We start from the raw sequence: 14,402 nt of genomic DNA, 5'->3' as shown, positions 1-14,402 counted from the left end.
TGCCAGTGACTTGTGTTTGGAAAATACTGGTCTAGAAACAGATCAGGAAACAAAGAAAGAAGCACCAAGCCTAGAAGTAAGAGGAATATTATCTTAAATTCACATCAGCATACTGAATGGTAAACTTTGCCTGCCCACAACTGTAGTCTCTCTTGCAGTGTTGAGGTACTGTTCATCTGGCATTTACTGAATATCAGCTATGAGCTCAGTGTGGAGGGGAGTAAATGTGATGAAAAATCCAATCCCGTCTTCAAAAGTGAACCTCGGAGATAGACACATGGACACCATGATTGTAGAAATCAAAATGTGATCAGTGCTATAATAAAGGTCCAAAGAAGCCATGGAAAAGTAGCATTTGTTTCTCTGAAGGTAATCAGGAAACCCTTCTCTGAAAACAAGAAATTTGAACAGGGCCTTGAAGAATGGGTAAGATTTCAATCATCAGAAATGGGGGCCAAGGCACTTCCATGGTGGTCCAGTGGTTAAGACTCTGCAGTTCCAATGCAGGGGGTGCTGGTTCAATCTTTGGTTGGAGAACTAAGATCCCACATGCCGCACAGTGTGGCCAAAAGATTTTTTAAAAAAGGAATGGGAGCCAAGGCATTCCGGACAAAGGGACTGCTGAAATAAAGCCAGGCAGAAGAGCAGCAAATAATATGGGGACATGAGCTCACAGGGCACCGTGAAAAATATATCTGTGGACTTCAGAGGAAAACTGCTGTTAGCACTTCCAGTCTACCTGCTTTTATCTCTTTTTGTAAAGCTGATGCCACATACATTGTCTGAAAAGTATTTCAGGTGATTGTGTCCATGTCTTCACAGAAAGGAGCTTCATGGCTCCCCTGGTGGCAGTGGTAACTCTGATCCAGGGAGATCCCATATGCCTCAGAGCAACTGAGCCTGTGGTGCACCCCAACTATTGAACCTGTGTTCTCGAGCCCAGGAACCACAACTACTGAATCCTCTGGCAGCAGCTTCTAAAGCCCACACACCCTAGAGCCCGTGCTCCACAATAAGAGAAGCCACTGCAATGAGAAGCCCGCACATCGCAACTACAGATTAGCCCCTGCTCACCACAACTAGAGAAATGCCCACGCAGCAACGAAGACTCAGTACAACCAAAAATAAATAATAAAATTTTTTTTCAAAAGAAGAAAGGAGCTTCAAGAAGCCATGTGTGCTTCCAAATAACCAACCTCAAATCCCCTCTTTCCTGAAAAGAAAATACCTAGGAAACCCCATCCTTTGTTTCCGTTGTAAGCATGCAAGTAGTGATCAATCATGGCTTTGGATTTGCACTAAAGGGATGCCTGTCTTTGACTAGAAACTCCAGAAAATGGGGGCATCACTTGTCAGAACCCTGAGAAGCTCTGTGGATCAGGAGCTGCTCTCCATCAGCACCAGGAATACAAATAAATCTACCCATGAAACTATCAAGAGTCCACATCAAGCACAAAGGCTCTTAATGAAGTCCTTCATCTCAAAGGAGAAAAGAATCCTTGAAAAGAGATTTCCCCTGGTAGCCAAATGCTTAAGCCTCCACCTCCCTCTCCCTAGAAACCCCCTGTTGGGTAATTAATGTCTTTTGCATGGCTTTATCCTGCTACTTTGCAATACCACACCCCCCCATGTGTCAAGCTCATGACCTTAGTGATCATTTTTTAAAAGTTAATATGATCTAATCTGCCACTTTATCTTCCCATTGTGCTTCAGAGCTAACATCCTACTTAATTTTATCAAAGGTCTTTGTCTCGAGTTACAGCTTGGAACAGAAGATTCTAGGAAGGACGTTATGATGTTAAATAATGCATAAAGAAATGAGCCACTCTTCCCAGTGGTTCAGAAGCTCATGCTGATTCCTAGCTCTTGCCACATGCTAATATCTCATTTTGAGAAAACTTCCACTTTGAAGAATAACCACAGGAGAGAAAGCTCTCTCTCTCTCTCTCTTTTCTTTGTCTCTCTACCTCTGTCTCTCTCTCAATTAAAAAGCAATCCATGAAGTGAATCTCTCTCTTGATCTCTTTGTCATTAACATCTCATTTTAAACCAGAATGCCCTTCACAGAATGTTAATGGCTGTTACACCATGTTAATTCGGAGTCAAATAAACTTTAGGGAAAACTGAGTTAAACCAAGTTGAGTAGGTATATTTACTGAGGTCATGGGATGAAGCTTTTAATAGGTGCTCTCCACCACTAATGTTCAAGAGGGCTGTGTAATTTGCATCATTTCTCAAAATGAGCGTTTCCATGGAACTCTTTTTTGATAGAGTATCTGGAGAGACACACATTCATCCTCTAACTGTTAAAGTAGCAGAAGAAAAAGAAAGCCTATGTTGAAAACAGATGCTCAGATGTCCCTCTGAAATTCCAGCTTCCTGGGCAGATACCATTGTTGCCTGAAAAACTGCTGGGTAGGCCAAGTAGGCATTGTGTTGAACTGGGCAGAGAGGTGGAAATATGGGAATACACCCTGCATTTCCCAATCTAGCTTCCCTCCAATCTTCTCATCCATGTAATAGGTTAATACCTTCCTCACAGAACTGCTAATAGAATCGTCAAAATGACTAATCTGGAATAATGTAAATAAAAACACTCAGCTAAGCAGCCGATGTGAAGCATACATTCAGTGAATGTATGGTATGCTGGTATGTCAAGGTTCTCTAGGGTCAGCTTCTCAAGTATTACCATCTATGCAGTCTCACAGGCGCTTGTTAAATGCAGATTCTGATTTTGGTATGGGATGGGTGCTAAGATTCTCTGAATTTATTCTCCTAATTTGAGAACTGTATTTTGAGAAGTAAGCATCTCAGAGATGTAAAAGGAACCAGAGTCTCAACTTTTAAAGAGTTATAATAAATTACTATATAATAAATAAAGCTACCTAAATGGCAAGCAGAGTTCTGGTACAAATGATTCACTTTGGAAGACACTGTTATTCTCACTCCCTTCAGAATGATGGGTGACTTTTCCCCTTGAACTGACTATGAATGATGAGTAGACTTTGAGCAGACTTGGGGGTCACAGGTTCTGGCTGTGCCAGGAAGGTAGCACCCTCCCAGAGGTGAAAGAGCATATGGGGAACTTAGGAGATGCTCAGGGAGTGGTGAGGAGGAGGCAGGTATAAAGTGGACCATAAGTTTCTTAGTCACAAGTATCAATAATATACAATCTAGATGAGTTCTGAGCAAATGTATGAGTTTCTCAGGGCTGCTATAACAAAGTACCACAATCTGCATGGCTTAAAACAACAGAAATGTATCATCTCACAGTACTGGAGTCTAGAAGTCTAAGATCAGACTGTCCATAGGCAAATTTTTTGTAAAGTGTCTACAGGGCCATGCTCCCTCTGAAATTTGCAGGGGAATCCTTCCTGGCCTCTTCCTGACTCCTGGCAGTTTGCTGGCCATCCTTGGCATTCCCTGGCTTATGGCTGCATAACTCAGTCTCTGCCTTAGTCATCATGTGGCATTCTCCTGTGTCTCTGTCTTCATATGGCCATCCTCTTATAAGGGCACCAATCATATTAGATCAGAGGCTCACCATACTGCAGCATGGCCTCATTTTAATTAATTACATCTGCAGTGACCCTTTTTCCAAATAAGGTTACAGTCTAAGGTACTGGGGGTTAAGAATTAAGCATACCTTTTGTAGAGGATTCAGTTCAACTCATAATAACAAATACATTTGTACTCATTGGGCCCCAGCAATCTCCTGTGTCCTGTCAGATGAAATTCAGAAGTGACTCTTTTCCACTGAGCACTGGGAACAAAGGAATGTCCATAGAGCTGAAGACCTCTGCCTTTTCTGTCTTCACCCCTTCCCAAGTAGGAAAAGTTCTTCAGGACATCCTAGGGGTCATTGAACTAAGCTGAAAATTCAGGTCCCTGAGGCTGGGAAAAATCAGGGCAGCATTAGAATTCCCACTGAAGCCTTATGTCTCTTTTCTGCCAACTTCTGCAGGAATGTTATGTCATTCCCAAGGAGCTTCTGCTAGTGCATCCCCCAGAAGCACCCTCCCTAATGTGTTCACACAGCAGGGTCCAATAAAATAATGATGTTACAGAGTCTTTCTCCCTGGACTCTGTGAGAAGCAATGGCCAACCGTTTTTTGTTTTGTTTTGTTTGTTTTTTCCCCCTTTGCTCTTGTCCAGTGGAAGCCTAGTGAGAACACTGACCACAATGTGAAGTTTATAGGTAGGTGCAAGTGGGTACAGGGCTACTTATTTTACCAAATTGAATTGTTGTCTTGAAAAATGAGATCTTTAAAGAAAAGAAGTGACTTTATCTCTTTTAATTATATACTTTCTGACTTCGTAGATGAATTCATCGTCACCAAGGTATACAACATTTTGTAGTCCAAATAACACTGCTTCCTAATGTCTTTGAGGTTAGCAGTGTGAAAGGGGCATTTCACGTAAACCCCCTGCCAGTATGGCCATGCGCAGTAATAAGTTTTTCAAGCCTGTTCTGTCAGGTCGATTGTCCATCCCAGGTTTTTACAGAGCATCCATTCTCTGTTAAAATGAAGAACGTTGGCTGCATTATGTGGACAGAAGAAAGCAATAAAAGGACATGAAAGGAATATCTGTTTTCAAGGCAGCTGAGAACAAGTTGCAGGCTTGGTGTAGCCGCTGTCCCCATTTGAAGAAAATAAGCCCAAGTGGCTGTGTGGAGGTGGTAGTTCATTTTAAGCCATATTTAAAGACTGCTTAGAGACACACTGGCCCCAATCCAGACCATGGTCAGTCGTCTCTTGGTCCCACCAATTAAAATGAGGCAGACACTAGGCCCCGGACATATTAGGCACAGACCAGCAAGGTTTGACATCCTTATATTCTCAGTCCCTGTCCTAAGCAATTTAGTACATTTCCCAAGAAGGCATAAACCTTGGAAACGGTAATATGCCATGCTAAGAGAAAATAAACGATCCTCTGTGGGCTAGGCTTAATTTTGCAAACTCCATTTCCTGGAGATAATTGGCCACTGGACACTTGCAGGAGGATTAGTTGGCTGAAAGTTTCATCTCCTCCCCTGAAATCCTCCCCAATCCTTCCAGCCTGAATTAATCTTCTCTCCGTTGTGCTCATGTAGCCCTTGATCTCTACCTCAATTGTGACTCTTATCACAGCCTCTGTGGGCATTAGCGCTATTTCTGTGTGTCTTATCTCTCCTACTAGACTCTAGGCTCTCTAAGGAACAAGACTCCATCCTAGTAATTCTTGTATTTATAATATCTAGAACAGGGCAGGTATGTCCTCATTAAATATTTATTGAAAAACTGAAGGATGGATGGGAAGAGGATTTCCTGGTTTTCTCCATCATTATCAAATGTCACTTTCTCCTATCACATGTGGTTTCAGTCAAATCCTTTGGAGGAAAGGTCTGGAACACTTGAAAGATTCTGAAACTTTAAAGGAATAGGAGATCGAGAATGGACTTGTGGACACAGTGGGGAAGGCACAGAGTGGGACAGATGGAGGAAGTAGCATCAATATATATACGCTATCATGTGTAAAATGGATAGCTGTTGAGAAGTCTCTGTATAACACAGGGAGCCCAGTCTGGCACTCTGTGATGTCCTAGAGGAGTGGAGTCAGGGCAGGGGAGGAAGGCTCACGAAGGAGGGGATATATGTATAATTATGGCTGATTCACATTGTTGTACAGCAGAAACCAACACAACACAACAACAAACCAAAATTTTTTTGTAAAAAAAAATTTTAAGTGGGAAAAAAAGGAATAAGATAATTTCAAGGGAGTTTGTGATGAGTCTTTTTGAAGATTAAATGAGTTAACAGAAACTGGCTATAAGTAGCTCTGCTTCTTTTGGAAGGTCTGGGAGTGCACAGGGGCTGGAGGCAGACTATGTATGCCTAGGAGTTTGGAGGTTGCAAGAATACGATTTGCCTTTGAGCAACAAGTGAAGTAATTTATTGGAAGGTCTTAGGGAAGTTCACATAATGAAAGGAAATACAGAGGAACTGGGCTCCAGAAAATACAGGAAATGGGACAACTCAAGACATATATACAGTTGAAACTAAGAAATGACTTTAATTTATAGTCAAATCTGTGCATTGCTTTGGAAATGATTCAACTCAACCCCTCATCCCATTCTTATATAATACCACTCAAGAGCCTAAATCCAGAAAAATAATCTATTATAGTTGTCTAAATTGAACCACACACACACATCCTTGGCTTAGAAATGTTCCTTTTGAGGAATAAATGCTGTCTCTCAAAGAGATGTGATTCCTCAAAAGAAACCAAGGTGCTACTAATAAGAGAAAGAAGAATAAGTGCTTGTCAACCAAAGCACAGCTAATGCCCGTTAAAGTTTACCTTGGAAAATGTGCAAATCAGAAAACCACTATAAGGGATGAAACTCCCTTAGAGCTAATGGGAAAGATGAAACACTAGAAAACTTCTATTTGTTAAGTAAATTACACTTGAAATTCCAGTACAAGATGTTTGGACAAGTGCTTTCAAATAGTTTATTCATCATTTGTGTTGCCCACATATTTCAGGAGTTTTGTTTTTTTTTTTTTCTTTTTTTTACCTATTACATTTCTTAGGAAGCCTTCTTTTTTATAGAAAGATGAAAGGGCCAACCTTGAAAGAAGTCATCAAATAATGAATAAATCAGAAATTTGAATTGATGGGAGCATTAAGTTAACAAAGTCTGTCAATGTTTTTCTGTTTTCTCATGTGGGTATGGGACCGAGTTACAGCTAGGAGGAAAGATGAGCCAGCTGATTTTGTTTAGTGAAATGGAACTTTAGGGATTGCATTATTCCATTTCCAATTTCTTTAATTAACATGTGAAAATTACATTTTGTCAACAGATACTCATAGTGTATCACCTACTAATATTCTCATGGTAAAAGTAAATAGAAAAAGCTAACATCGAAGCCTTTGAAGTACTTCTGTATATCAGATACTCTACTCAGACCTTTTACATGCATTTCTCATTTAATGTTTATAAGAACTCAGTGAAAAGAGGTACTCTCAGTGTTAGGAAAATAAGAATCAGAAAAATTATATAACTTGCCTAAGATTACACAACTAAGTGGCAGAAAATAAAGTAATAAAGTAAAATCAGAAAATACTGATGAGGAAAATGAATACACTATATATACGTTAATACATATAATTATAAAAATAACTGCAGAATTTATTTTCTGAATTGTTTAGATGAAATATACTTACAATATGCTGCTGCTGCTGCTGCTAAGTCGCTTCAGTCGTGTCCAACTCTGTGCGACCCCATGGACGGCAGCCCATCAGGTTCCTCTGTCCCTGGGATTCTCCAGGCAAGAACACTGGAGTGGGTTGCCATTTCCTCCAATGCATGAAAGTGAAAAGTGAAAATGAAGTCGCTCAGTCGTGCCCGGCTCTTAGCGACCCCATGGACTGCAGCCTACCAGGCTCCCCTGTCAATGGGATTTTCCAGGCAAGAGTACTGGAGTGGGGTGCCGTTGCCTTCTCTGTACAATATGCTACTTATGTGAAATATCTAGAATATGCACATTTCTAGAAATAAAGTATATTAGTAGTTTCCAGGGGAAAAAGAATGGGAGGATGGAGTGTGACAGCTCATAGGTAGGAGACTTCTTTGGGGGGTGAAGATGTTCTGAAATCAGACAGTGGTATAGGTTGCTCTGTGAATATACTAAAGGCTATATAAATATTAAAAGCCAGGATGAATTTTGTGGTATTATATTATGGTTAATTATGTTTCAGTCAAGCTGATGCTTAAACATAAAAACCACGATCAGTCATTATCTCCCTGAGATGGTAAGTTTGTAGAGTGATTTGTAGTTCTCCAAACTTATTATTTTCATGCATTTCTATAACTTTACTCTTTGTCTACAAAATTCTTCCCACTTTCCCACCCAACCCCTTTCCTGCCTTGTAAATTTCTTATTCCTCTTTCATGAACTGACTTAGATTTCATCTCTACTAGGAAATCTCCCTGAATCCCTAGTTCAACCATGAGCTGCATTTATCTGAAGGTTCACATTTTCTTTCCAGTAAAGATCATATTCCATGGTAATTATTTGTTTATGCATCTGTGTCCCCACTAGTGTATAAGCTCCTTAGGTATTTGTGTTTTGAGGCATGTTTGGCCGGTAATGGGTACTTAGAAATGTTTACTGAATAAATAAATGCATGAATGTTTAAAGATAGAAAATTTAATGTTTCCAGGTTGAAGGATTCTGTGATATCAAGGTATTTTCTGATATCAGAAAGTGTCTTGGATTTAAACCTGAAATGCTTGGTATGATGAATTGAGATTACCTACGGAAATTCATGCTACAATGAATATTTGTTTGCCTCCTAAATGTGAGATGCTAGCTCAGTCCTCACATGTCCCAGGATAAGCTGAGCTCCCTAAGAGAAACAAATAAGTCTCCCTATCTCATGGAATTTGTGTGTGCATGCTCAGTGGCTCAGTCATGTCTAACTCTTTTGCAGCCCTGTGGACTGTAGCCTGCCAGACTCCTCTGTCCATGAGATTTTCCAGGCAAGAATACTGGAATGGGTTGCCATTTCCTTCTCCAGAAGATCTTCCCGACCCAGGGATCAAACCCACATCTCTTGTATTGCAGGCAGATTCTTTGCCGCTGAGCCACCTGGGAAGCACACCACGTGGAAAATTCTTGTACAATTAACAAACTATGTTGCAGGACTCTAAAATACTTCATTGGAGTAATTAGCCTTGGTTGTCAGTAATCCAAGATATTTAAAGCTTTGAATCCTGGGTCTCTTGTGGTGGGAAATAGACCCTTTGGTGAATAAATTTTATCCAGATTACTGTGCTTCCAGAACAATGTCTCAGTGCTCTGCTACTGAAACATACTGTGGTTTGAAACATTTGAACAAAGTTATCTCATCAACAAATGTATTAGGAGTGTGCATACAGACTAGCGAACAATACAGTCCAGATGGCCAAAGGTGATCCCAAGAAACCAAATGGCAAGATGTCTGCTCATGCCTTCTTTGTGCAGATGTGCAGAGAGGAACATAAGAAGAAAAACCTGGAGGCCCCTGTCAATTTTGCTGAATTTTCCAAGAAATGCTCTGAGAAGTGAAAGACCATGTCTGGAAAAGAGAAGTCTAAATTCAATGAAAGGCAGATAAAGTGCACTATGATCAGGAAACGAAGGATTATGGACCAGCTAAGGGAGGCAAGGACCCTAATGCCCCCAAGAGACCACCGTATGGATTTTTCCTATTCTGCTCTGAATTCCGCCCAAAGATCAAGTCTACAAACCCTGGCATCTCTATTGGAGATGTGGCAAAGAAGCTGGGCAAGATGTGGAATACCTTAAATGACAGTGAGAAGCAACAAGGCAGCAAAGCTGAAGGAGAAGTATGAGAAGGCTAAAGGGAAGTTTGATGGCACCGAGGGTCCTGCCAAAGTTGCCCGGAAAAACATGGAAGAGGAAGATGAAGAAAATGAGGAGGAAGTGGAGGAGGAGGAGGAATAAAAAAATTGTTAATCTTTCGCCTTGTGAATACGTTCGAGTAGGGAGCGCCATGATTGACACACCTCTCACCCAAGATGTGTCTGTTCCCATCATTAGGTTTAATACCCAGTTGGCTCACGATCATATCGTAGTCTCTCAAAGTGTTCTAGCAATTGTCATTGGTTTACATGAAGTGGCCATGTGTGTCCAAAGCCCCTGGAAACTGTATCAAAGTTGTACATATTTCCAAACATTTTTAAAACGAAAAGGCTCTCATGTTCTCCTCACTCTGTGCACTTTGCTGTGGTGTGACAAGGCATTTAAAAATGTTTCTGGGTTTGTTTGTTTTTTTTAATTTGTAAGGTGGTGTGTTAATTCTATGGTCATTGGCTAGAAATCCCGAGTTTTCAACTGTACATATCTATAGTTTGTAAAAAGAACAAAGCAACCGAGACACACTCTTGATTCTCCTTGCTTGGTACGGAGGCTGTCGGGGTGAAGCCTTCCAGAGGGGCCGTAGCTCAGGGCATACACCGTGGGGCTGGACCCGTGGACACTGCGGTGGGCATGCATTTAGCTTCAGGTTGTCTTGTTTTTGTATATAATGATATAGCATCCTGCAGTCAGCTGGCATGAGAAGTGTTTTGGATCCTTTTTAGTTGAAGTGTGGTAGTTTTAAACTGTTTTTCTTTGAACAAACCATAGAACTCTTCATTGTCAGCAAAGCCAAGAGCCACTGCACCAATAAAGTTCAAGAACCTTCTGTACTAAACATGATCTGCAATGTTCTTTTTTTTTTTTTTTGTATGTTTACAATGTTGAAATGTTTCTGAAGTTAAATAAACAGTATTACATTTAAAAAAAAGTATACATACAATGAATTTTGATCAATAAGATTTTTGAACTCAAATCTTATATAAGCAGCTGGCGGCATCTGAGAGATAAGAGATCACCATCAGTGAAGAAAATAGACCCTCAAAACATTGCCTTCATGGAGTTTATATTATAGAAGTGGAAGAAATGTAAGGGGAAATAATTTCAAGCAGAGAGAATAATTAGGATAAAGGTGATGTCTGATAAGTCGAAGGAGAACAGGATAACCAGTGCATAATGCATATGAGAAAGCAGTGTGATCATTAATATTATTCCCCCAGACAGACTTACTGGTCACGATTATTTGTCCCCTTCCCCAAACTAGTTTTTGCAATGTCAGTCACCATGGTCACATGAGACAGAGTATATTTCCCTGCCCATTGATGTTTAACTTGTTAGGTGACTTGCTTTGGCCAATGGAATGTGAGCAAAATGGTGTGACATTGTCCAGATGAATCCTTAACAGACACGGCATATTCCTGTCTGCCTTCCTGTGCCTCTGCCATCAGCAAGAAAAGGCCTGCAGGTAGACACGCCCCCACTTCATCCTGACTGCCAGAATTAACATGGCAATGGCACCCCACTCCAGTACTCTTGCCTGGAAAATCCCATAGACGGAGGAGCCTGTTAGGCTGCAATCCATGGGGTCGCTAAGAGTCGGACACGACTGAGCGACTTCACTTTCACTTTTCACTTTCATGCATTGGAGAAGGAAATGGCAACCCGCTCCAGTGTTCTTGCCTGGAGAATCCCAGGGATGGGGGAGCCTGGTGGGCTGCCGTCTATGGGGTCGCGTAGAGTCGGACACGACTGAAGTGACTTAGCATAGCATAGCATATGAAGCAGAGCTACTCCAGCCAGAAACACAAGGGCAGCAGTAGGTGGTGGTTGTTATAAGCCTCTGAATTTGGACCTGATTTATTATGTAGACTTTACAGTGGCAATGGTTACCTCATGCAGTCTTCAAGACCAACTTTACACATTATTAGTATACCTTTGTTTCTATTTTTTCACTTTTAAAAAAACATCATTTATTGTGAAAAGGGGGCAACAGAGGATGAGATGGTTGGATGGCATAATCATCTCAATGGACATGAGTTTGAACAAACTCCAGGAAATAGAGAACAGAGAAGCCTGGCGTGCTGCAGTCCATGGGGTCACAAAGAGTCGGATATGACTGAACGACTGAACAAGAACAATTTATTGTTCATATAATCTACAGTTGCCTAAACATTTCTGAAAATAGCAGTAAGTCATAAATAGAACAAACATGAGCAGAGCTATTTTATTGCAAAGAATAAACCTCATCTGACTAGACCCCTAATTTCTTCTAGCCACTTGTTTAGTAGAAGGAAAACAAAGGCCTTTTCTCTTTTCCCCACTTCTGTTTATACCTCTGCACCAGGACATCTGCTTTTTCAGTTTCCGAATTTGACAGATTTCTGTTACTTAAGAAAAAACACACAATTCTAGGTATATTTTGACATCTTTGTATGTTTGTACTAGTCACTCAGTAGATCAGTGATCCCTCACAAAGTAAAATCCACCACACAAGCGTGAAGTTATTTTTATATATAAACCCAGTTTATGGCTCATTTTCACAAGTTGTAGTTCCTAGGCTAAATTTTCCAAAAGGGGGTCAAGCTTTCATACCTATATATCCCAAATTTGAGCCATATCAGGAATACAAAAAGAAAATCAAACCTTTCCCTGCTGGTCCAGTGGTTAACTCTCTCAGCTCCCAAAGCAGGGGGCCCAGGTTCGATCCCTGGTCAGGGAACTAGATCCCACATGCTGCAACTAAGACCTGGTGCAGCCAAATAAATGAATAAATATTAAAAAAAAAAAAAAAAAAAAACCTATCAGCTCTGGTGAGAAAACCACAGGACTTCTTTCTCTTGAATCTAAATACTAAAAATTGTCTCACAATATATCAGTTATTCAGCAAGGAATTCTGTGGTGTAGGTTCACAAAACATGTCTAGCCATAGAGATGTAAGAGGTTTGGGATAGGCAAAATGAGTGAAGGTAGTCAAAAGGTACAAACTTCCAGTTATAAGCAAGTGCTGGGGATATAATGTACAGCTTGGTGACTGTAGTTAACAGCACTGTACAGTATTCTGTATTTGCTAAAAAGCTTTCATCATAAGAAAAAAATAGTGACCGTATGTGGTCATGGATGTTGACTGAACCTATTATGATAACAATTTTGCAATATATACAAAAATCAAATCAGTATATTGTATACCCTAAAACAAGGTTATATGTCAATTACATCTCAATTAAAAGAAAAAGAATTTGATCTCTACTTTAAGTAAATATACCCTGAGAAATGAGAGCTTCCCAGGAACCCAACTGCCAATGCAGGAGACACAAGAGAGGCGGATTCAATCCCTGGATTGGGAAGATCCCCTGGAGGAGGAAATGGCAACCCACGCCAGTATACTTGCCTGGAGAATCCCATGGACAGAGGAGCCTGGTGGGCTAAAGTCCACGGGGTCACAAAGAGTCGGACACAACTGAAGTAACTTAGCACACACACACTGAGAAATGACTTTAACAGTTTAAACTGCTGGGAGCTGTCTTACTTTGGGCTCCCCCCAAGTCAGGCCTTTTGACAGACTTGGGCACAGGGAGCTCCTGTGTGAGGTGATCCCAAGAGGCACAAGCAAACGAGTGAAGCAAGGGTGAAGAAAGTAAGGAGGACAAGCTAAAAAAATTTGCCTGCTATATTTAAAATGGATACGCAACAAGGACCTACTGTATAGCAACAGAGAACCCTGATCAATGTTATATGGCGGCCTAGATGGGAGGGGAGTTTAAGGGAGATACATATGTACCCAAAAGGCTGAGTCCTTTTGCTGTCCACCTGAAACTATCACAACACTGTTAATCAGCAATACTCCAATACAAAATAAGGTTTAAAAAAAATTTTTTTTTAATTGCATTTGTGTGCAGGTTACTACTATGGGCAACTCACACCCAATCCTGCTGGGATCCTCTGAGAAACTGTGTGGAACACACCCAAGAATCCTAAGACTAGGCACCAGGGAGGCTGGGACTTCTATCCCCCAGTTATTAAAAGCTGCATACAAGAGAATTAACCTCGTACCTTCTACTTCCAACTACCCTTACTTGCAGCAGAAAAGGCTTCCTCAGGCTAAGGGAAGCCCTCAGTCAGAGAAGAAAGCATAACGTAGGAGGTTTATCAGCATCTACATCAGCTGCCTGAACTCAGTCAGATAGGCCAAGGAGACATGGTGCAGGACACCATCTTTGTCTGCTACAGGGCACACAGCTATTTGTTCCATCAGCTAGAATGATATTCAGTATTTCCTGAGCACTTACTGTATATTAGGCACAGTGCTAATGACCTGTGTATCATATCATTTAATCCTTGCATCAGCCTCTGAGAGGTAGATACTATGATTCACACCCTCTATAGACAAAACAATTAAGAAATTTGCCAAGATGACAAAGCAAGTAAATGGTGGAGGTTTAAACATGGGTAGCCTGATTCTAGGGCTCTTTACTCATGAAAGGCTAAGTGCAGAAATCAGAAGCATGGGTAACTCAAAGATGGGAAAATAGTGAGGCATGTAATCCTCAGAAAAGGCTTCATGGTGGAAATAAACTTGAGGAGTACTTTAAGTAGTAGTTTAAAGTGGGAAAGTGCAGAAAAAGAAATGAGCTTGTATATAATAAGAATAGGGAAAGATGAATGTAGAAGGGGCTATAACGTGATGAGCATGAGTTCAGCAAAATATCCTCGCTGGAGAGTACACAGAGTTGATCCTTATTATGGAGTGAGGCACATGTAATATTACATGTAATTCTTTGTTCATTCAACAAATATGTATTGAGCATCTGCTTAATACTGGACATTGGAAGTACAGAGTTTTTTTTTTTTTTTTAATCCAGACATGCTCTGCGAAGGAAGATCCCCATGCAGTAGATATTTGTTATTTCTGTTTTTCAGTACTGGACTCTATCTTTCAGTGAATAACCCATTCATGAAGGTCACATGAAGTTCTACTCCATCTCCTTTTACCCCATA

General features: G+C 40.7%; 1 protein-coding gene and 1 pseudogene across 2 annotated transcripts in view; both read left to right on the top strand.

The window, feature by feature from the left end:
- SYNPR (synaptoporin) overlaps positions 1-14,402 on the top strand; it is a 295,868-nt gene that overhangs the window by 207,188 nt on the left and 74,278 nt on the right. The window lies entirely within an intron of this gene.
- LOC147348309 (high mobility group protein B3 pseudogene) lies at positions 8,826-9,616 on the top strand (annotated as a pseudogene).

Source organism: Bos grunniens, chromosome 22 (genome assembly GCF_055505025.1).
Source record: "Bos grunniens cultivar Pamir isolate PY7600 chromosome 22, Bosgru_T2T1.0, whole genome shotgun sequence".
NCBI classification, from domain to species: Eukaryota; Metazoa; Chordata; class Mammalia; order Artiodactyla; family Bovidae; genus Bos; species Bos grunniens.
The sequence above is the reverse complement of the archived record's forward strand: the minus strand, read 5'-3'. Positions and strand labels throughout refer to the sequence as shown.